The following is a 23,097-nucleotide window of genomic DNA, read 5'->3' as shown; positions in this document are numbered from 1 at the left end:
CGGTTTCATCCTCCTCACGGCACCATCGGCATTCCGGGTTGTCCGCAATACCGATAGTATGGAGATGGCTTCTTAAGTGCCAGTGACCGGTTAAAAGACCTGTCACTAGTCGAATTTCGCGTCTTTTTAGACGTAGTATATTTTTGGTGAGACAGGCAGAGGGCCCACCTATGTGCGCTTTGGCCTGTCTCATACCAGGGGACTCAGTCTTACTACTTTTTAACTTTTACTTTAGTTTTTATTTCTTTCTTTTTCCTAATTATTTTACATTAATTAAAAATGTCATATGTACTGTTGCCCAGTTTTGAGGGTTTGTAATTAATTATAAATTGTGATACCAATCAGTATACTTACATATTTTCCTATTGGAATGATTTGTGGTATTCTGGAATTCTAGACACTTTAGTATTTTAAAATTAATAATTAATGATTAAGTTAATTTAAAATAAAAAGTAAGGGCCTACAATTTGAAAATTAGTTTAATACTTAGTTTTCGGCTTAAGCAGTACCCTTAACTCTTTTGCTATAGGGCGTCCGAAAAGGCTTTTAGGACTATTACATTTTTTCTTTAATTTTAGATACATTATCTTAAGCAAATTTGTGAAAATGCATATTTTGTCCTAATAAACACATTTATTATTATTATTATTATTATTATTATTATTATTATTATTATTATTATTATTATTATTATTATTATTATTATTAATATTATTATTATTATTATTATCATTATTATTATTATTATTATTATTGTTAAAGTTAGAATCATCAGGTCTCTGTACAACCGAGCTGTAACCATCTGCAATAACGACGCAGACTTCAAGGCGGAAGTAGCACTTCTTACTAAAGATCTGCAGCAGAATGGCTATCCCAAAAAACGTATCCATAAAAATATCCAGAGGTCGATGGCGAAGGAAACCAGAGCCAAGCAAGAGGATGAATCAACTGAGCTTCTCGCAATCTCCTATATAAAAGGTACATTCGAGAAAATCCGACGAATTGCTAAGAAGTTTAATCTAAAAACCGCCTTTAGATCTGGCCAACAGTAAGAAGTTCTGTTTCCAAAACAAAGCCAGAATCTATAGCAGACAACAAAAACTGCATCTACTAGATCCCTTGTGATTGTGGGGACTCATATGTTGGCGAAACCAAAAGACTTTTGGCAATTAGGACCAAGGAACATTGCAAATGGACGACCACTTGGAGAAATAGCCAGATCAGGCATTGCTGAACATGCTTCGGAAACGGCCATAACATTCACTGGTCTGAAACAAAAATCCTAAGGAAGAAATCACACTGGCGAAAAAGGAAATTTCTGGAAGCTGCCTACATAACGCAAAACCAGGGCGTCTTCAGCCAACCCAGTGTAGATGTTCCCAACATATGGAGACCTCTTCCAGCAGACGCTCTCTTCACGCATCGTCAGAATTCACGTCTCATTGATCCCATCAATCATATGACTGCCTGCAGAATAGGAAATTGCTTTAGTTTAAACTTGATAACGGTCAGAGAGACTTACCGACCGGAACGTCGTGTTGTACGAAAACAAAAGCAATGTCAGTGCGACTACCTGTTTCTACATTATCATTGTCTACCACTTTCAAAAACTAACATTTTATTGCTAAGGGTTACTCGATGGTTCAAGTTAAAGTCAACTTCTGAAAAATATTTTTAATAACGGCTCTTAGTCCGATATAGTCTTCGCATGCAAATCATACAAAAATTCATCTATAGAATAACTATCTCGTTTTTTTTTTAAACTTGGCCTTATCCAAAAACGTTTGCGTTTTATTTTTTTAACATTGGATGTAGAAGACAGAAAGATACAATTAGCTGCTATCAATGAATCTTCTTTATGATGAATGCGCCACATTGTGTTAGATTTTTGCATCAACTGAACTGACTGAGGCTATAATAAAGTTTGTTGCACTTTTGTTGTTGCTATTGTGCGGACACTTTTGTCTCGTCTCAATACTTCATTTTTGTCATACTTAGTTGTTTTGTGTTTGTGTCTCAAAATCGTGTTTTCATTTTACCTGCACCCGGTATTGCCATTTAAATCGGCAGTACTTGCTACAGTTCAATAACGTTATGATTCATTTAATAGGCTAGTTTAGAACCGCATTACTTATGAAGAGGATTTAGTAGCAGTAAATGCGAAATATCATAGTAAGTTCTAGTTTCTTTTTCGTGAGACCTATATCATTTGAAAAGCATAGGAGACACCAAAATATAATGATGTCTTCGTCTACGGAAAAAACGTCGCATTACATCGAAGACAATGATGACTGTCAAGACATGTTATCTGAACTTAAAAAGTATGTACAGATTTTGTTCCTGAGTATATACCTCGAAAACACACGGTAAAAAAAATCGACATTACTACGAAAAGTCGAAATTGAACTATGATTGGCTTATCCGATATTCGTCATGATATCTTTAACAAAACCTGTTATAAAAATCAAAAATACTATGATAAAGAAAAACATTTGGAGTAATCATTTGTGAAGGTATTCAATCGACTCCTATCAATAGCCATTATTATGATCCTACTGTTAAATGTTCCACAATATTAATTAAGATATTCCTGAAAGTTTACAATATATAAGCAATAAAAATATTTAAAAAAAGCTGGAGTCACTAAAATTAAAGTGCACTGCCTTGAGTTACTGCATTATGTTAGCAATCAACCATCAATCCTATCGTGTTCACAAACTGGCTTATCAGTTATTGCACAAAAGACATTGAAGATTTAGTATGTCAAGAAAGCAAACTCTTAATATACTATCAAGTATGTGATTATTATCATCATGCACTTCTTCATAAAGCTGCTTTGTGATGGTGAATTCATCCTCAGCCGTTCATATTACCACCTGAAACTAAAATATTTACACAATTCGCTGTTGATATTAATAAAAACAAACTCACTGCTTTGCAGATTTTATATTCAATTTAAGGCGAAATAGAGTTCCTTTATGATACGTAAGTAAAGTAACATACTGTAAAGCCCGGCATAAATACCACTATTCTTATATTAATTTTTACGTTGATTCTTATGGCTTAAGTATATACTACTGCAATCAATAAATAAAACATAAAATAAATATATAAAACTATTTACATAACATTTTTGATGAGTATATACTCTTTTGCGCTCGATGTTGTGAAGTAAGTAAAATGTGCCCTAAGTTTTAGTACTTCTTTTAGGAACAATAGCGTATCTCCAATCAATCAACTACTCATATTCTTACAATTTCTGGCAACTGGAACCCACCTTTCATGTATTGGAGACTTTGGTGGAGTACATGTTTCGACTGTGTCTCGCATAATTGTTCGAGTTGGAAGATCTCTAGCTAGATTATACCCTAGGTTTATTAAAATCCCTGAACTTCCTCATGAAATCAATGAATACCATCTAAAGTTTTTTGAGAAAGCAAGATTTCCCAGAGTTATTGGAGCTATTGATTGCACACATGTTCGAATTCAGTTTCCTGGTAATAATTAATATATTATTCACTTAATATTGATATGTATTTAAGTGTAAAACAAGCTATACTTAGCCCATTTTATAAATTAAGATTTATATTATAATTTTTAGGAGGAGCTGATGGAGAAATATTTCGAAATCGAAAAAGTTTGTTTTCAATTAATGTTCAAGCTATAGGAGATGCAGATCTTAGATTATTAAATGTGATTGCCAGATGGTCAGGATGATTACATGACGCCACAATCTTTAATAATAGCAGGATTAAACAAGATTTTGAAGAAAACAAATTTGCAAATTCTATTTTATTAGGTAACACTATGTGTTGCTATTTTTATTATAATGTGACTATAGTTAATTGTCAACAGGGTGCATATTTAGGATAGGCATACAAATAGAGATGATTTTTGCATTGCAAAGAACTTAAATAAATTTATATTTTATTTTTATTGCTTTATCTAGAGTTTAAAATGACTTAAAAGTTTAGTTTTTATTTGTTTCTGATAAGTTGATCTACAGAGGTTTTATGTTAAGTTATAATCATTTATTTTAGGTGATGGGGGTTATAATATAAGATCTTATTTGCTAACCCCGGTACAAGAATCTGCAACTAGACAGGAACAACTATATAATGAATCTCACATCCGAACAAAGAACACTATTGAAAGGGTCTTTGGAGCTTGGAAACGTAGATTTCCAGTGCTAGCATATGGTTGTCGTTTAAAGTTGGATACAATATTGACAGTCATAATTGCCTCAGCAGTAGTTTATAATATTTGCAAAGAACAGAATGAGGCAGAACCTCCCAACCTAGAAGATATCAAAAGATTTTTGCTGGTAATGAAGGAGGGTTCTAGAAATTCCACCCGTAATCCAAGATGATCCTAATGGTGGAAATCAAGTCGGGAGAAGCTTGATTGAAAACTATTTTAGATATATTGAAAAATAAAGTTTATAAAGTTGTTATACTATTTTCCAAAATAAATCTATTTTCTAACCTTTTAAATTAGTGAAACCACCTACCACAGTATCTATTATTGTAGTGTTGTACAGTATGAAAAATATACTGTGTGCACTCTCATAAACTTAGATTAGGGCTTACAAGTAAAATAAATAAGTAAGTTTTATTAAAAAGTTGTTTTTCAAAACCATTACATATATATTTTTATTTTTTTCCAACACTGTGTTTTTGTGTTGGCAACATATTATTAGATAATAGTAGTAATAATACCTTAACAAAAATATAAGTCTAGAAAATCTACCTTAACATTTAATATAATGAAACTTAATATTAACTAAACTCACTTAAGGTCACTTGTTAAGTAAGATGTTTAATTCATATTTTTTTATTTCTATTTCAAGAACAATTTTTTTTTTGCAATTGATGCAATTTTTTATTCCGTTGTCTTCTGGCTTCAAATTCAGCCTCATAGCATTTTTGCTTTGATACAGACGTATCAAGATGTTGTCTCTGGACTTTTGATGGGAGGTCTATTTGTGCACTTGGTCGTTGACGCTTAGGCCAGGGTTGTTGGAGAGAAGGGGTTTTTGGCTAACATGTCCTGAATTTCCAGCTTTAGGTTTATTTTGCTCCTAAAATGCGAAAAATATAATAAATGTACAACATAATCTGCCTAGTGGGAATGGGCCAGTGTAAAGAGAGGACTTTGATTTCGATTTTTATTTCATTTCTCTGAACAACACCAGAAACATTATTAGAAAACAGTTCTTAAACTAATAAGTTTATTATTGAAAGTTTAGGCAGTAGAACATAATATCATTGATTCTTTTTCATTCTATTCATTATATTATCATTTTATCTTACCTTTTTATTTTGTTGGTTGGTTAACCCACCTCCAGTGCGTGCGTCCTGTATAATGCAGTTGTGACCATTATTTGAATTCTGGCTGTTAGAATGTAGAATTTCTTGCTTGGATTTTCTTTAATATATACATTGCTGTCTTCGATGGATATTTCCTTGGATATTATTTGATCACCATCAAATGGATTCCTGTCATCAGATGGATGTTCCACACACAGCTTTTGGATTTATTAAATTTAATGTTAATTCCTTAACTGCATCTGAATCTTTCTTTTTGGTTACTCCCCCTCCTGTTTTATATATTTCTTTTCTCTCCTCAGCCACTTCTTTCCTAACATACTTTTTAATATTGTCATAATATTTTTTTTAGGTTTTCCTTTGACCTATATGTTATTTCCTTATTTGCTGCATTAAATGCATTGGTAATAAGTCCCCATGCATTGTCCTTATCCCTCCAAGTGGTTGCATTTGTTTGTTTATTTTCTATAATTCCCTTATAATTTGAAACTATATTTAGCAAAAGTGTTTTTTTTTCTTATTGTGAAATTAGGAGCACGCTTCCGAATATTCTCCTTTTCCTCGAGAACTGTTCATATCACCCATTAACATACTAAGATATTTTTAGATCTAAGATAATCCAGAAAACTTAAGAAAATTTAAATGAACAAATACCAAATCAAATAATAAACAAATGATGAAATATCGATAATGTCGAATGTCACATCTAATTCTACCAATTTTATTGGTCCACGCAAATTTATAGCAAACACTAGCAACAAATCAGTCGATTATTTACGATGTTGCCAAGCGTTTCCAATACTAAGCTAAAAAAATTAAGTATCATTCGTGCAACGCCATTAAAAGTTAAGATCAACCTTAAAACTAAGTTATACTAAGTTGTGCTGCACATTTAAGGAGTAGCGGGGCAAACGGCCATAAGTTCATCTTACAATGTTGATTTTTTAAGGACGTATGGAAAGTGGCGTTCTATATCAAAGGTTTTAATTTGGATATAATAATTTTATGAAATGACTATTGACGATCTCAATTTTTTAACATTTAATGTTTTGTTTCTTGCATTTAATCATGAGCTTATTAGTGTCACAATACCACAAATAAATACCACTGTAAAATGTGCATTAAATAACGGACATCGATATGGCCATGAGATATGAATCAAAACATTTTTTTAACCATTGTATATAAAAGCTCGAGAAATTGTAGCACCATCACCAGAATCAACAGAATTATCGAAAATAATCTTATATATAATGAAAAAATATTGGGAGTACATAATATATAAGTATACAAAATATGCTCCCTTATTTTCATACGTTAGGGCATTTATAACTTCAGGATATTTTACATCTGACTATGGAAGAAAAGCATTTAAAAAGTTTACAAATCGATTTTTCACTATTCGGCGATCTAATAAATCACATTGTGGAACTTGGGGATACATCATCGAAGAATAATTTATGAAATCCATGAAAACAGAGGCGTCGGCGTAGAAAAAATACACAAGACAGTGTTTTGGGAAAATGGGTGTATGGTATGCTTTTTTTTTCCGGACTAGTCGATTATTTTATGACTTAAATTTGTTTGAGATCAGCTCTGGGGATCAACTTGCTATACGGACTTTTCTGTAGCCGTTATGTTATTTAAGCTGCTTGTGTAGTTGATTTACTGTTTTAATGTTTTAATATGCTTAAGTATCCTATACCGCCAAAGTTTACAAAACATGCATCTTATTTATGGAAAATGCAGAGGAAATGATTTAACAGTAGCTAACCCCTGTTTAAGAACGGTATCCACCTATTATAATAAGCATTTACGCCATAAAGCTTTATATATTCCTCTATAAATGGCAAATAATACTATAATAAGCTAATAAAGAAACTCACAACTTCGATCGAAATTCCTTCCAAAAACCAAACTTTAATCTCATAATTAGGACTCCTTAAAACTTGGTAATCCTATTTAACTTTTCGCCTTTGGCAAGTACTAGTAAAATCAACTAAAACAAATTCAAAATTTAAATAGGTTTATGAAAAAGGGAAGCTCTGCTCAGTTACTCGGAGGGCGAAAACTACCCGTTCTAGGAAAGTTTCGTCGTATATACCGGAACTACGTTCAATGTAAAGTGTTTATAATTCCGTTAAAAGTTATATACGTGTCTCGCGTCAGCTGTATAGTGCTAGAAACGACAAAGGTATTTTTTATTGTACGTAGAACAGTCAATAAAAATATATATTTTTTTTATTATTTATATATAAACGTACATGTAATAGGAAATAAAAAAAAACGTTAATTGAATACCGATGGTTATCTTTATGTACTGGATAAAAACAAACCGGGTACATAAACCGTGTTTCGTGCGGAAAAGGCCAACATGGCGAAAAGCCCAAACAATATAATTTAAATTGTATACTAGATCTATGGATAACCCATTTCATGAGCGTTTTGGGGCCAATTTTATCGATTCAGTTTGACCATGCTGTTTAGACTTTGATTATAAAGTGTACATGGTTAAAATTTAAATCAGAGTTTGTAAAGTACCGTGTGTAGAGCTTCTGGAAATTCGGCTTTTTGCTCTAATGCAAGAAAAATATAATTCTCGTTATATTTTTTTTAGCACTTTTTGGATTTTCTTGACATTGTATTTTTGAAATATAATGAAGCGAAATATAGTAGAAAGTAGCTAAAGATGGTATTTCGTTCTGTGATTTTGATCTTTTTTGTTTGACGGTAACAACAGTTGCTACTTTGATTTTGCTATTTATTAAAGATATTCATTTTAGAAGTGGAGCGAATGATTAATAAAGGAAATACTTTTTTAGAAGGAAGCCTTTTATCCATGAAACAAAAATGCCAATCTTATTTTAAAAGTGATGTTTATTGATTGCATAGTGTATATTGATGATTGCGATAAAATAATCATCAGATAATGATAATACTGATGATTACAAACTGAAAATTTTCTTCTTCCATAAAGTACCTTATTATGTTTGCTGATTGTTCTACAGTTTTTCATAGAAATCGTGACTATGATATTCTAAAGTTACAAATACAGAAGAACGAGGAGGCAGCCAAGCGGTACAGCCATGTACAGCACAAGATAGATTCGATGCAATAGTTATACCGGATTCCTCTGCCCTTATATATGAGGATATTTGGGTAAAATTGAGCCTTCAATGAAATCCAAAGACGAAGCTATGACTCTGGGTTTCGGGTACTTTCCTTTGAATTTTGCTGTAGACTCAGATCTAATGCAGAGACAGTAGAGACAGGTATTCATGGATAGAAAAGAAACTCGTAAAAACAATAATTCAAAAGCATTTTTGGTTTTATGAGGTTATTTTAATTTATCTCATGTTAAGCAGAGTAGGGAAATCTTCAGCTACGCTAGTTCTTTTTGATAAATCTTCCTAGTTAGATTTTCACCAGAGTGACTTTATCTTTAAATTCTCGCAAATTCCGGACTGTATATTTGGGGAGTACCGGAACTGTGAGCAGTTTTGAGACTTACGAGTACAGACCTTTTATAACATACTGACTAAAGGAATAAAATAGTATGTACCCAAAAAGCTCATAAAACTTGACAAATATTCATGGTATTTTCAAATTCATTCTATTATATATATGACATTCAAAGGGTACAACACTTGGAAACGAAAGCTTCTAACACGGAAAAATATAGTCTATCGCAAATACAAAAGATCTGGTTTAGCTGATGATTTATTTTATCTATTTTTTTTAAATCTCTGCAGAGCACCCAAATATTATATTAAACCCTTCTAAGCTGAATTTATCTCAAACGTAGAAGACATAATTTCAACTAAATGTCAATAGAGTGCCCAGCCCTAGTTTTATGGTAGTAGCCACTCCCAGATTGACTAATAAAAGCCACGAGAAACTTACGCGGTGTGAAAAGAGACACGACCGGTCTTAGATTTCGATTTAGTCGGTAGACTTGGTTGCAACAAGTTATCAAGGAATCAGGCATACTATATCAGACTGGAATAAAGCAATCCAGTTGCTTAAAGAAGTTTTTGGTCGCAAAAAGGTAATTTTCAAGTTATATCAACAATTTTTTCTCCAACCACAAAAACAGACATTTTTATTTTTAATGCCAAAGCCATTTCATTGAAGTGGCCATATGTAATACCAGAACACGCTTGCTTAGGTATGGCGTATGGACTAGTAAACAGAAGAATAAGGGAGCGTATACTACAAGAAGGTGTTCACATCTTTATAAGCCGTTTGACCCACAGCCGTTCCTTTTAGGTTAATCCGAAAGAGAGAAAACAAGACAAACAGTATCCTCGATAAGATCAAAAAACCAAGAAAAGAACTGGAAGTAAAGAAAGACAGACCAACCGTTTAAGATCTGTATGTAGCTATTACAAGAGAATTGGCCATGTTGTAAAGGACTGGAGGACCAAGGAGGTTTCTCTAGAAATAAAGCACATAAAGAGGACAATGCTGCTCTCGAATGAAAAGCAATACCTGTTATGGATGTTGGACACCTGGTATTATTAGGCCGAGGTGCCCGAAGTGTTTTTAAAGTTCTTCTTGCACCACCACACCTGGAACCGGGACAATGGCTATGAACCTGAAAATTCAAATGTGGCATTACCAAAGCTGACCAAAATTTTTGGCGCTACCACAGATGTTTTGATTGAGGGCAGGAGTATAAATACAACTTTCCTAGCTTTGCCAAATGCTCAGTATACCCTATTAGGTGCTGGCTTTTTATGTCAATCCTAAGTTGTTCTGGATCTTTCTAAGAAATACTGCTATTTTATTAAAAGTTTAGAAGTAAAGTTTAAGCTTTCAGATGTGATAAAACCCGCTGCCATTGATGTCGAAGATAGCCCAAACATCATGTTGCAAGATTATGAAGGTACTTATTTGTCACCTCTATAAAAGAACAAGCTGAATGAGCTGCTTATTGTCCATATAGATGTTTTTATCCCACGAGGTTAGCCCACAAGGCATGCCGAGATGCATATAAGTGGAATGCACCAATTTCTCTGCCTCCATACCGATTGTGCAAGACAAAAAGAGATATTCTCAGGCTGGAAATAGACCTTAGGTTAAAGCGAGACATCATTAAGCAGTGTGATAGTCCGTGAACAGCCTCTGTGTCCATGGTTGAAAAACCAGATGGCTCCATGAAAATTTGTATTTATTACCAGAAGTTAAATCAAGTGACAGACAGTGACAAGTACCCAATTTCTAGAATTGAAGACCTTTTAAACTGTACAAAACAAACAAGATTTATGACACCAATTCACTTAAAAGCGAGCTGTTAGCAAATTGTTGTAGCAGAAGAGGGCCATGATAGAACTGGTTTTATCACTCCTTTTGGGCTTTTCAGAATTAAAAGAATGACCTTTGGCCTTAAAACTGCTTCCGCCGTCTTTCAACGGTTAATTGACAAGTTTAAGGCTGGTTTAGATGTCAATTTAAGAGCGTAAATTGATGAAGTGTTATACGAGATGTTTAAAGAACATATTAAGGACCTAGATGTTCAAAAAGATTCACAAAGTTGCAATAATTTAGCCTAAGAGGTAATAGGAAAAAGTGCAATTTTGTTGCCTCAAATATCAAATACCTAGAAAAGGTTTTGACTCCTTGGAGCATAATAGTAAATACTGATAAAGTTAGGGCAATAACAAATTTGCCCAAGTACCAAAAATCACTGCGATCACTGCGCCAGTACTGCGACAAACAGGTGAAAACCAACTTTTTATTATTGCAATGGATGCAAGTGACTATGCCATTGGAGCTGTTTTACTCCAGGGGCAGTCCCCATAGGATGAAAGGCCTATTGAGTACGCTAGTTGACTAGTCTGCAGCTGAAAGGAACTGCAGCACAATAGAAAGGAAAGCACTGGCGATAGTTTGGCCAGTTAAAAGGCTTAGAGGATACACTGAAGGACAAATTGTGGCCATCCGAAGTGACCATCAACCCTTACGGTGATTGCTGTCTATGAAATTACCCACTGGACGTATTGCATTTTGGGCGCTGCAATTGCAACCATATGACCTGAAAGTGGAGTATATGCCAGGGAAAGTAAATATTGTGGCCGACACAATTTCTAGGTTGGCAGTACCGAATGAGTCAGAGGTTGCCATTTGTAAGGCGACTGTTCAATAACCTATATATTCAATTATTCACTTACAGATGAAGGTAAGGATCAGATGGAATATCCAGAACTTGCCAAGATAATTAAATCCTTTGAAGATTCGTCAGACTTTATCCGATGATCAGAAAGAGGATGCCTTATAGAAAAAGGTTTTTTTTTACAGTTATTCACCAGAAAGTGATACGGAAGTGGCACAACTTGCTCTTCTCGAACAAGAATGCCAACAAACTTTGATGCCTGTCATAATGGAATAGGCCAAACATTAGCTTAGTTAAAAATCCAATATTTTTGGCTATGGATGCGCAAAAGTGGCATTATGGATTATGGAAAAGGATGTTTGGAGTGCCAATATTTATCAAGCTTAGATAATAGTATTCCATGATCCACACAGTCAAATGCTTTGGATAGATCACAAAACACTGCCGCCGATGGCTCTCCAGAATTCAAGGACACATAGACGCTCTCCAAAAAGCTAAAAACAGCATCATGAGTCCCTTTACCGGCTTGAAATCCAAACTGATTTGCAAACAAAATGCCATTATGATGTAAAAAGGACAAAATTCTGCTTTTTGCAAGTTTTTCAACTATCTTAGAGAGGGTAGACAAAATAGAAATGGGACGGAAATTACAAGGCTGATCCAAATCTCCACCCTTATGAAGAGAAATAACCACTGCCTCTTTTAAACATGAAGGAAAAATGCCAATATGTAAAGAATTGTTTATGGCAGAAACTAAAGTATTTAAGGTTGAATCAGGCAAAAAGATTAACAACCTCGAAGATATCCCATCAGCTCCAGATGATTTATGGTTTTTTAGGCGATTTCTTTTCTACGGCAATGTCTAAAATCATTAATAATCGACCAACACTCTCTTTGCCTATTTGATAACATATTTAAGCGATCCCTATAATAATTAGATTTTGCTGCTTTAATTGTCTTTCTGTACAGACTACGGTATTTCTGATGATATACAAGGATATTTTCATTCGGGGTTTATTGCACAATTTAGTCAAAAAACGGAGGTTTTTAGCAGAAATTCTAAGGCCTCTTGTAACCCATGGTTTTCGTTTCTTAGTTTTAAGCCTCATTTTAGGAAAGCACTAATTGATCGTATCACACAGAACTTGAAAAAATAAAGTAAGTTGGTCAGAAGCCGTTTCAAGTGCATTCCAATTTACCGAAGCTGTAGCAGCAGAAAAAGCATTGAAATTTCTCCTGCTGAAAATTCTTCCCATATAATGAGATGAAGATGATACAGTATTATATGGCATTTTAGCAAGAATAGCTTCATGGTCGGAAATACCAGATGGGAGTACTGTGCATAAAACGTCATCAAAATTTGTACAGAAATAGTCAATTGTAGTTGCAGATGAAGAAGTTATTCGTGTGGGAGAAAGAACGTGCATTTTCAAGTCGTAAGAATTTAAAATACTTAAAAGAGAAGTACGTGGCAAGGTTTCATCAGTGTAGTTGATATTAAAGTCACCAGCCAATATAACCTTAGAGTGTAGGGACAACTGGGATAAAAGAGAATCAAGTTTGTCCAGAAACATAGCAATATCTCCTGTAGGTGGCCTATAAATACAAAGAATATATAAATTAAAACGCTTACAAAAAGAAAGAGAGAATTCAAAAACATTCTCTAACAGAAGATTATCATACTTATCAATATTACAAAAAATCGTTTTAATTGTTTGCCTAGCCAAGATCATGGTTCCTCCATGTATAGATTGTTGACGACAAAAATTTGATATAGGAAGATAATCAGATATTAAAAAACATTCACTAGGCCTCAACCAGCGCTCAGTCAGAAGTACAATATCAGGAAAATTACATGTGTCCAGCAAAAGATGAAGTTCATCCATCTTGTTTCTTAGGGATTGTATATTAAGAATAAAGATACTTAAGTTTTTCGAAGAGCTAATTTTAGTTTTACTAGTAGAATATGAACATGAATGAGATTCAACTTTCGCGGACATATCTATAAAAAAGAAGAAGAATCCAATTCACGATCAGTAACTAGTTCAGACTCATTAATTTGATGATTCAAAGACAATTTATTCGATGAACTATTAATTTTAAAATATGTGCATGTAGTAATGATGCCAAGCCTGAACCAAAGTTACTGGCGTGATTAGACTCCAAAATCCCATACAGATTAATATTATTTTCATGAAAAGTACGATAAAGGGCCTTATTACTATTATAGATAACATTATGGTTTAAATAAGTATAAGGGCTTGTCATCACTAAAGTGTTTGTATCAACATGATTTTGAATTACATTTTTTAAAACATCAGATGAAGAACAAATTCCATTTAACATTACTATTAAAAAATCTTCTTTCGTAAAGTCCTTAACTAAATTTAATGCTGTCCTAATCACCTCACTGCTTGAACTGCCCGGCTTCAGGAAACACTGGACCTTGTAGTAAGCTTCAAACTTTAAACGTAAATGTTTTAGGAACACTCAGCTACAATTTCCACCAACAAATAGAAGCCGAGGTCGACTATCGTCAGGTGTATTTGGCCTAGTTGGTAGCTGTGTTGGAGAATTAATAACAACAGATTTGGATATCTGTAACTGTTCCTTCAATGCACAAATGTCGAAATAACAGGTATCTTTTTCAACCTCCAACACCTTTACGGAGTCTAACATCTTCTTATTTAAATTAGTTAAGTCGTTTACTTTTTTTTGTAGCAAGTTTATATCAGTCTTATAGGTTGAAGACTCATTTTCTAATGTTTTTCTCGTTACTATTAAATTTGTATTTAGGATATTTAGCTCGCTTATTTGTGAATTGAACTTAAGACTTGCTCTTTCGCTCACTTCCAGTAATGCCAACAATTCACCTTCTTTAATTTTTAAGTTTTCCAATTCAACTTTAAGCTCTTCATTCCGTTTATGCAGGTTTTCCAGGGATGAGGAAAACTTCCTTTCAGCCTCCGACACTTCATCTTCAAAAACCATGCTGTTTCTTCTCATTATCTCTATATGTATATCCTTCTCTTTCAATTCTGTCAACAAATCATAAATCTTTTGCTCATTAATTTTTCCTTCCTGATCTCTTTCATTAAAATCATTTTGACATCTTTGTGAGCATAAAATCCTATAGCCTCCCAGTTTTATGGCATCAGAATTTCTTTCCAGACAACTTGGGTGGAATATTGAAATACAAGAGATGCAGCAATAATTTGGAAAATCCCTCTTCTGACAACATTTGGAACTGCGGTTCATTTTAGATTATAAGGCAATGTTATTAAATTGAAATAAATATTAAAACAGGAACTGCAAGTAAATAGTAACTTGAACTTAAACCCAAAGCAGGAAACAAACGTACAACAAAACACACAATTGCACGTCCTACGGTTAATGTTCAATTATTTCAAGTTAAGGTCAATGGTAGCCAGATAATTTAAATTTAGTCAAAACAGGAACTGATTATAAAACAAAAACATTTACTGATGCAGGAACTTAATTAGTTTTTTTGGAAACACTTGTACCGCGAAAATATAGCACGTTAATGTAAACACGCAACACTAAATCAAAACAATTTAAATTAAATCAAAACAAAACAAAACTGAGCACCGGCGCCTCCTACGAGTATAGACGTCTACTCTGTATGACTGCTAAACCGATACTGTGGAGAGTCAGACACGAACATGCATGGAGTCATGAAGCGTTTTATCACTTGGTGTGACAAAAACAGTCTCACATTGAATGTCTCCACGTGTCAACATAAGATTCTTCTAGTGTTGATACTTACTTATAAAAAATTCACCTATAAGACAGGTAGATCTGATGACTTAAAAGTCGTCTTTGACAATAAATCTGCACTTGGATAATATTATATGCAAATTATCTGGAATGCTGAAATACATAAAAGAAGTTCGAGTACTATAATAACTGATACAAAAGCCTTAGTAAGAAAGGTTCTTGAATATTGTAGCGTTATGTGGTCTCCAGCTGTAATATAGACAGGATTGAGAAAATCTACCAAAATCTGCTTTTTAAATATTCTTTCCCAGTCCAAGATATGAGACAAGACTGTGTAGAATGCTGCAGTCTTTGGAACAACGCCATTTAAAATGAGATTCTTTTTATCATTACAAACTCGTCAATAATATAATATCTTGTGTCCACCTCGTTAGTATAAACTTTTAATGATTTGAAATTTCGCTGAAGAGAACTAGGCTATTGAATGTATGTTATACCAGAAAGTCGTTCGTTAAATTATAGTCAGACTGCATATATGCAAAAAATTATGCTAGTATATAGAGAGCATTTTATTAAGCTGGACGTTTCCTGCATTGATCAATGCAGGCTTTTCAAGACAATTGATTTTTATCAAGGTAGGCCAAGTTTGAACTATTTGTGATATATGTATTGTACAATCACTTTGCTTTGAGATACTGATTGTTGTAACTATTGATTGTTTTTCTTTTTTCTGTACCATTTGTTTTACTTTAGCATATATTTCAAATAAATTAATAAATAGCTGTGTAAGGCGTGAATTTATTTTATTTATTATATTTTATCTGGTTTTTGTCGATCATCAAAAATGAATAAAAAGGCCAACGATAACCGTTGGGAATGTTAGGGGCTAACATGTAAAGATAAGGACGGTCTGTGAGAATCTTTAAGTTTTATGGTTTTAAGAGGTTCTTCGGAGATATCAAAATAAACAGAAATAGCACTCACTAGTACTTATGCGGTCACTGGAGAAAATTATAATGTGTGGCAATGTTGATATTTAAAAGTTCTCAAAAACATAGGCGATGACAGGTTCCAGAATTCTTTTAAAGGATATTTCTAATATGATCCTTTTTAGAATTCAGTTCGACGGTAATTTTACTCGAAAACAGTCGCGCAGCAGTGCCCACTTGTTCTCCCGTAACTTTTCTCTAGTGTTATGGTTAGTGCTTTTATTGAACTATTAATGACTAAACCTGTCAAATTACAAAGGTGAGAGTTTTCACTGAGCAATGTTTTACCTTACGTTTTTCTTATTATTTTAATCATTATCAGTATAAACAAAGTAATATTTAAATGCGCATCTTTCTGTACTGTAAGTGTAGGGACCTTATACCGTGGTACGTAAAACAACGCTAGCTAGTGTAAGTAGGTGTGTGGCACTAGTGCAACCCAGAGTGTTGTGGCACCTGGGGTTATTTAGGAGCTATTTACATCTGTGGCCATTACATCAGTGTGTTGTTCTATGGAGTGCTTGCTAGCACTATCCCATCAACTGGATTTCTAATGCTGGACATCAGGTTTTGTTCTGCCTGGAGTGGAGAACAACTCTTGAACAACGTCTACTGATGTCTATAATTTGAAGGATGTTAGTCTTATTGATAGTTTTATGGTATTGTGTACAGATGCTATAAGCCTGAAATGGCCTTTTGTAAACGTATTTTAATTTTATTTAACAATCACAATAACTAGGATAAAATATTTGGTCATAGGTACCTTTTACTTTTTAGGTATTAAGTATCGTATCATCTCATATCAATGATCCCGAATCCTGACGTAAGCAATACATCTATCATTATGTCTTCTTACACGTTCTGAATATACACCACAAGTTACTGTAAGTACATTTATCGTTATGCTACTGTTTAAGACTTTATTGTTGTAATACATCCTGACAAGATATTGTTGATGTTCTACAAATAACTGGAAGTAATATAATAAGCCCTCTTAAGAATTTAGGCCCTGACAGTTGCACAGAAAAAAACACTGTTTTAGCACTATCTTAAAATAGGAGCTAATTTATTAATTTGTTAGAAAAAAAATCTGCAATAATTATTAAATAATTCAATATTAAATATAGTAAGGACATAACAATAAACACATGAAGTGATCAATTTTCTTGTGGCACAGAGCCCAACTATAAAAACAAATAATATTTCGAATTTTTACGACTTGACGGGATCTCGTAAACATGTCACTTTGGGCTTTTATGGCGTACACATAGCGTAGATCACGTCTAATGGACCCGCGCGAGCCAGTATATTACTCGAGAAATCAATAAACATTTTATTTGTTTGCCAAACTCAAATAAATAATTTAAACAGATGGGATTGTGCTTAGTTTTATTAACCTACCACAAAACATTTTAATCGTAGTTTGAAAAGGGCATACACAATTAATACCATGTCGAATTTATATAATGTTTGTGTATAGTATAGTGAAAATATAAGTTAATTGGTCATAGTCGAAATGTTCTTTGGGCCCGTACAAGATAATAGTTAAATTGATTATTAATATTAATATTACAGTTTTTTTGTGTTGTTCTCCTTGATGGGATTTTTTAAATTAAACTCTTTGAATTAACGATTTAATTATGAGCCAAAACCGATAACAATTTGACAAAGCTAATGTTTTTTGCATTTCAGTTATTAATTGATTCGGTTTTTCACTTCTCAATCGTTTTAGAGTTTGCTTAAACTGTCTTGTTCTTGAGAAAGTTTTGCATATTTTCTTGATTTCTCTATTCTACTATTTATAATATAGTTATATTTCATAAAACGGGTTTTCTATTTTACCGATCTCTTGATGGACGATGCTGCCAACCTAAGACATTTGTGACGTAGACTTTAAGTAAAAGCAGATGATGTGTTGAATAGGTTCAACACATCTCTGACACAGCCCTCCACACCAGCTATCTGTTATATATTTTATTTAGCAATAAATTTTATGAACTTGGATATAGGTACATACTTCCTGTTCTTGTATGGCGGTAATAATATCCACTGTCTCGGCTCTCAGTTTTCCATCATTGAGACATCGAATTGTGAGTTGGGTGTCAGTTTCTAGACATATAGAGATGGGAAGGATATCTAAGGTGGCCTTTTCCAGTCTTTTATCAATTTTTTAAATGACTTAAATATTAAAATAGTATAGTCTATAACAAGTGCGAAATAAGCAAAATTCTACACGAGTAGAAAGGTTTGTTTGTTTGTTGGGAACGGCTCTTTGAGTGTAGAATTATCAATTTCGCACATGTTATAGACTATACTTTTTCTACGACTATCAAATAAAACAACAGGGTGTCTTAAATTTAACTGTAAAACATTCAAAGATAAAAGGTCTGTACAATTAGGGTAAAATAGCGTAATTTAATACTTTTTAAAATGTTTTGTAAAAATTTAAAACTTACGAGTATTTCCGGAGATATCCGAATAAATCAAAAAATCTTTTAAATTATTTTCTGTCATGTAAAGTCGTTGAACAAAGTTAAAATAAACTTTTTCATAGCCACTTTTTTCGCTCATCATGATGGTAATTTAAAATTGATGATACGACGTTTTGTCTTTTAGAGTTCATCATCAACTTTTTTTCTTAAGGTCACTATAGTCAATTACATCAGATCCAAATACTTCTATTTTTACTTTTTCAAAAAAAGTACCACTATTGTATATTATTATTAAAAAGAGTTTGTAAAAGAAAATAGAAACTTAAAATCGAAAAAAAAAATTTAAATGTAAATTACTTTTTATATCAAATGTTCATTTCTCATTCTTGAACAAACAAAAACTATCAAAAAACAACAAAAATTACAAATAATATGTTTGCTTTTATTTTTTATGGTTTTTATTATATATATTTATTGTAATTCCAGTACAATTTTGAATTGTAATATTTTTAGGGGAATCCGATATGTTTTTAGTCGTTAATGAGACAAATATGTTTTGCTGTTGGGAGTTAGCACTTGCATAAGGAAGCTCTACTTGTAGTGCCTGCAGTTTTTTTTGCTGAAATTAGGGTTTTTTGGGTGCTGGTTCCTCATTTTCATTAATTTGGGACATTATTTGACTTGAAACACTTAGGCGGTTTTGTAATGAGTTACCTATATATCCTTCAGCAATTTCTTCACCCTCCGTATCTTGTTAATATTTCTATATTCGCCCCAGAATCTACAAGCATTGTTGCAGATGTTCTTCGAAAACAATGACTCGTGTATAATCCAGGGTTGGGTAAGTTCAAAAATTGTGCCACTTGTTTAGGCATAGTTCGTAGTTTTGTTGCAGTTTATTTTCGTCAGATACATAAAGAATAAGAAAATAAAATGAATCTAAAATGTTAGCGAAAGCATAGCTCGATTATAGAACTCCAAGAGGCAATTTCTAAGTTATTCTGGTGCTAAAATTAATAAAATAAACAGTTATCATTTCAGTATTAATTCTATTTTTGATATCAATAATTTTCAACCCTTATGATGAAACTCAAATTATTGATCATAACATTAATTTTTTTAATTGTTTTGATTTCACTAATGTCAGAAATCATATCCTAGCCAATAAGATCCCAGCTCATTCTCCTATATCCCTACTAAAACCATTTCTGGCGCGAAAATCTTTGACCTTCAGGAGTCTTGAAGAACAAGCCTTTGAAAAAGGTTGTTTCTTGGTATTTTTGCCGATTTTACTCCAATGAAAAGTTGAAAACTCACCTTTTGGGTATTTTAGTTTGTGGATACTAAATGCCATACTACAATAGTGCAGGATTATAAGTGGCGTAGTTAAATCCCAACTTTTTCAAGGTTCTTTGTTTAAGTGTCCAGTTTTGTGTTCCCGAGAAAAGGCCAATTCCATTGGTAAGTCCTAATTTTTTATTTGGCATCCTGGTTTATGATAATCTAAATATTACACATGTAATTTTATATAAGTACGTACCGTTAAGTTTAACCATCAATGCTTATATCTACTTACTCTATTGGCGATTCCTCAATCTGGGTATTCTTCCACTTTCAGGCTTTTTTTTTTATCCCCCGGTATGGTCTTTATCCACTATTATAAGAGGTAGAAATCTCCACTCATCACTCCAATAACGTCCACAACATCTACATTGACATTTACTGTTAAACCGATCCACCCAGGTCCCCCATCGCAATCATGCAGCCCTTTTGGAGCCAGGTTTGATCAATGTTTGTGCAGTCAGTAAAATAACCTAACCAGTAAACCAAAGTACTATCAACATTCATTAGCTTTACTGTAGTATATTAGACTAAGTACTAACCTCAAAATTACATTGTTATCACTCTCATTATTAGATTTTACTATCACACCGTTGTTTTGAATAGTTTCATAATAACTAGGTGCATATTAGTTATTTTATTGAAATAGACCGTATAGATCTTGTAAACTGGATAAATAGGCCTATTTCGAAAGTACTCACGCGAACTTATAAGATTTTAGTCTTGATATAGACACTATATTTAGGAAGGGCAACATAACTTGTTTTTTTTTAATAATAAGTTTGATTATTAACTTTTCATTTAATATAGATTCACTTAAAACTGTCTGTTCTTCCTTGTGAGATTTTCTTTCAGGTTTATAGGTATAGTGCTTTTAGTAATTTCCTGTTTTCTTGGTCATCGGGATTTTCTTATCCATCTGGGATAAAACAGGTGGCGCTTATATTTTATTTAACTCTTGTTGAATCCACGCCACTCTACCAAAGTGGTTAGTGCTAGTCGGCTTCCCTTTGAAAAGATCCCCTGAGCTGTCTCTATAGTCGATAGTAAGTCTCCCTCCTTCCATTGGCTCCCTTGTACCCACTTTCTAACCCTCACTTCCCATACCTTTACTCTCCTTTTTCCTCCCTGTTATTATCCATCCCTCCATTCAAATTTCATTTAATCTAAGTATAATTAAAGCGATATTAAAGTAATAAAATTGTTATTGATTAATGATTAATTATAATTATTAATTCTTAATTTTTTTTTATTTTTTTATTTAACAGTTTGTTTATTCCAATCACTTGCTTGGTGCAGCGGCCATTTTAAAAGTTAATGAAGATACTATTTGTCGTAATATCTGGTGGCCGTAGAGATGAATATTTTTTAAATAAGGTATAAAACTTTTCAGTGATTGTAAATTGTCTAGGCACTTTAGTTTTTGTATCAGGAACATTTATTATTATAGCGGACCCCAAGTTCTTAATATCCTGAATTTTCATTAAGTAGAGCTCCTGTCTTCGACAAGCTCCCATAATTCTTAATATCACAGCAACCTAAAAAATTAGTACATAAATAAATTTAAATTAAAAAAAAAATAAATAAATGTACATTAGTACATTATATACATGTTTATGGTATTTTAAAGATCTAGGATATGTGGGTAAAAATATGTCTAAGTACATATGTATGTACCTTTGTAGCAAGATAAATATGATCTGGAGCATTATTTATAAAATGGTTGTATACTTCTTCTCCAGTTATTATCTTTGATTTTTTTCCTCGATAACCATCAGTGTTTTTTCAAAAATGCTCGTAGCCTGGCATATTTTGATATATCTGTATTGTGTTTAACGTTAATTGTTGTTCTGGTCATTGAATACACTTTCCATAGTGTTGAAGCTTTATTAGACTTAGCTAACTGACTAAAATAGGCGAGAATCACATTTTCGGAGATCGAATTAGCTCTTTTTAATTTTCGTCAATGCATGAAAGTATCATATTGTTTAAGGTATAAATCTTTCGATTTTTCACACGGAATTACGGTTTCGTTTAAGCTTTAACTGGTTAAATGTATTCATCTTACTATAAAGTTTCGTGATCGGTGAGTCGTGTAGTATATTTGTGTTTAGTCAACTCGAAGTATGACATGGCTTAAAATGACATAACGGTGTTAAAGTGACAACGGGAAAAATTAATAAGGGTTATGTTTTTAAATATATTCATCTTAATTCAAGTATGACTTTTAGGTGGCGCCACAAGTATTCATTTCGTAACAAGTGCGAGAATGAACTTTCCCGCAATTGTTGGGAAATGAAACAATTTCTTTACCAAAAACTATTAGTCGTAAAAAAGTCGTAAAAATAGTCTCAACTGGTATTCTGAGGTCTAAAAAACTCCCAGCCTAATTGGAAATTACTTTACATGCGTAAATTAAGTCTTATCAGTGTTGCCAACTTTGTTACAAGACATTCCACCAGAAACTATATTAAATCTCACTAGAAATCCACTAAATGAAAAAATTTAATTCCTCTAGAATTCAGCTGAAAAATAATCAAATTGTACTAGAATTCCACTATATATATATTTATTTTTTTTTTGAGAAAAATATCATTTAATTATTAGGATAATATGATTTATCATCTTTTCTGCGATTTTTAAAAATCAGCCCCATCTGTCGGCGAATGTATTTATATAGGTACATATGTCATATGTTAAGGTACAGCAGAAATCTACAATAAGTTTTTGCTATGCTTTTGCTTTGCTAACAACAAATTATTCCCTTTTTAAAAATAACACAAAATTTTATTATGGCTAATAAGTTTTCTTTTTTGATATTTATGTTTAAGAACTAATTACATATAACATTACTGGCGTCTGGGGTATTATTTACAAACAAACAAAATGATTATGATGACAGCGACAGCTGACAAATTACGAAGTTTCTTGAACCAAACACGTCCAAGCGGACACGATTGGTTATGTTATAAAGGGACTGTTCAAGTTCAACCAAGGGCATAACCGCGGTTAAAACCGATAGATCGCTTGAAATTAGTCAACGCGTGTTATACGCGTTGACGTTGACATTAGTAATTGATCTAGGCTGCGTTCATCAGAACAAAGCGATGCAGAAGCGCTCGAAGCGCAGAAGCTTCCTTAAAGTTCAGCAGAAA

The 23,097-nt window shown here is 32.9% G+C and overlaps 1 protein-coding gene and 1 long non-coding RNA gene across 3 annotated transcripts in view; one reads left to right on the top strand and one right to left on the bottom strand.

The window, feature by feature from the left end:
* The window catches only part of LOC126733471 (uncharacterized), a 162,496-nt gene extending 158,024 nt beyond the window's left edge, over positions 1–4,472 (top strand). For both annotated transcript variants that reach the window (XR_007659720.1, XR_007659726.1), the window contains exons 2-4: positions 3,211–3,497; positions 3,602–3,799; positions 4,041–4,472. This is a non-coding gene — a long non-coding RNA (uncharacterized LOC126733471). The remainder of the gene's footprint in view (positions 1–3,210; positions 3,498–3,601; positions 3,800–4,040) is intronic.
* The window catches only part of LOC126733456 (opioid-binding protein/cell adhesion molecule-like), a 562,254-nt gene that overhangs the window by 485,006 nt on the left and 54,151 nt on the right, over positions 1–23,097 (bottom strand). The gene's annotated exons all lie outside the window — the stretch shown is intronic.

Source organism: Anthonomus grandis, chromosome 1 (assembly GCF_022605725.1).
Source record: "Anthonomus grandis grandis chromosome 1, icAntGran1.3, whole genome shotgun sequence".
Taxonomy (NCBI): domain Eukaryota; kingdom Metazoa; phylum Arthropoda; class Insecta; order Coleoptera; family Curculionidae; genus Anthonomus; species Anthonomus grandis.
The sequence above is the reverse complement of the archived record's forward strand: the minus strand, read 5'-3'. Positions and strand labels throughout refer to the sequence as shown.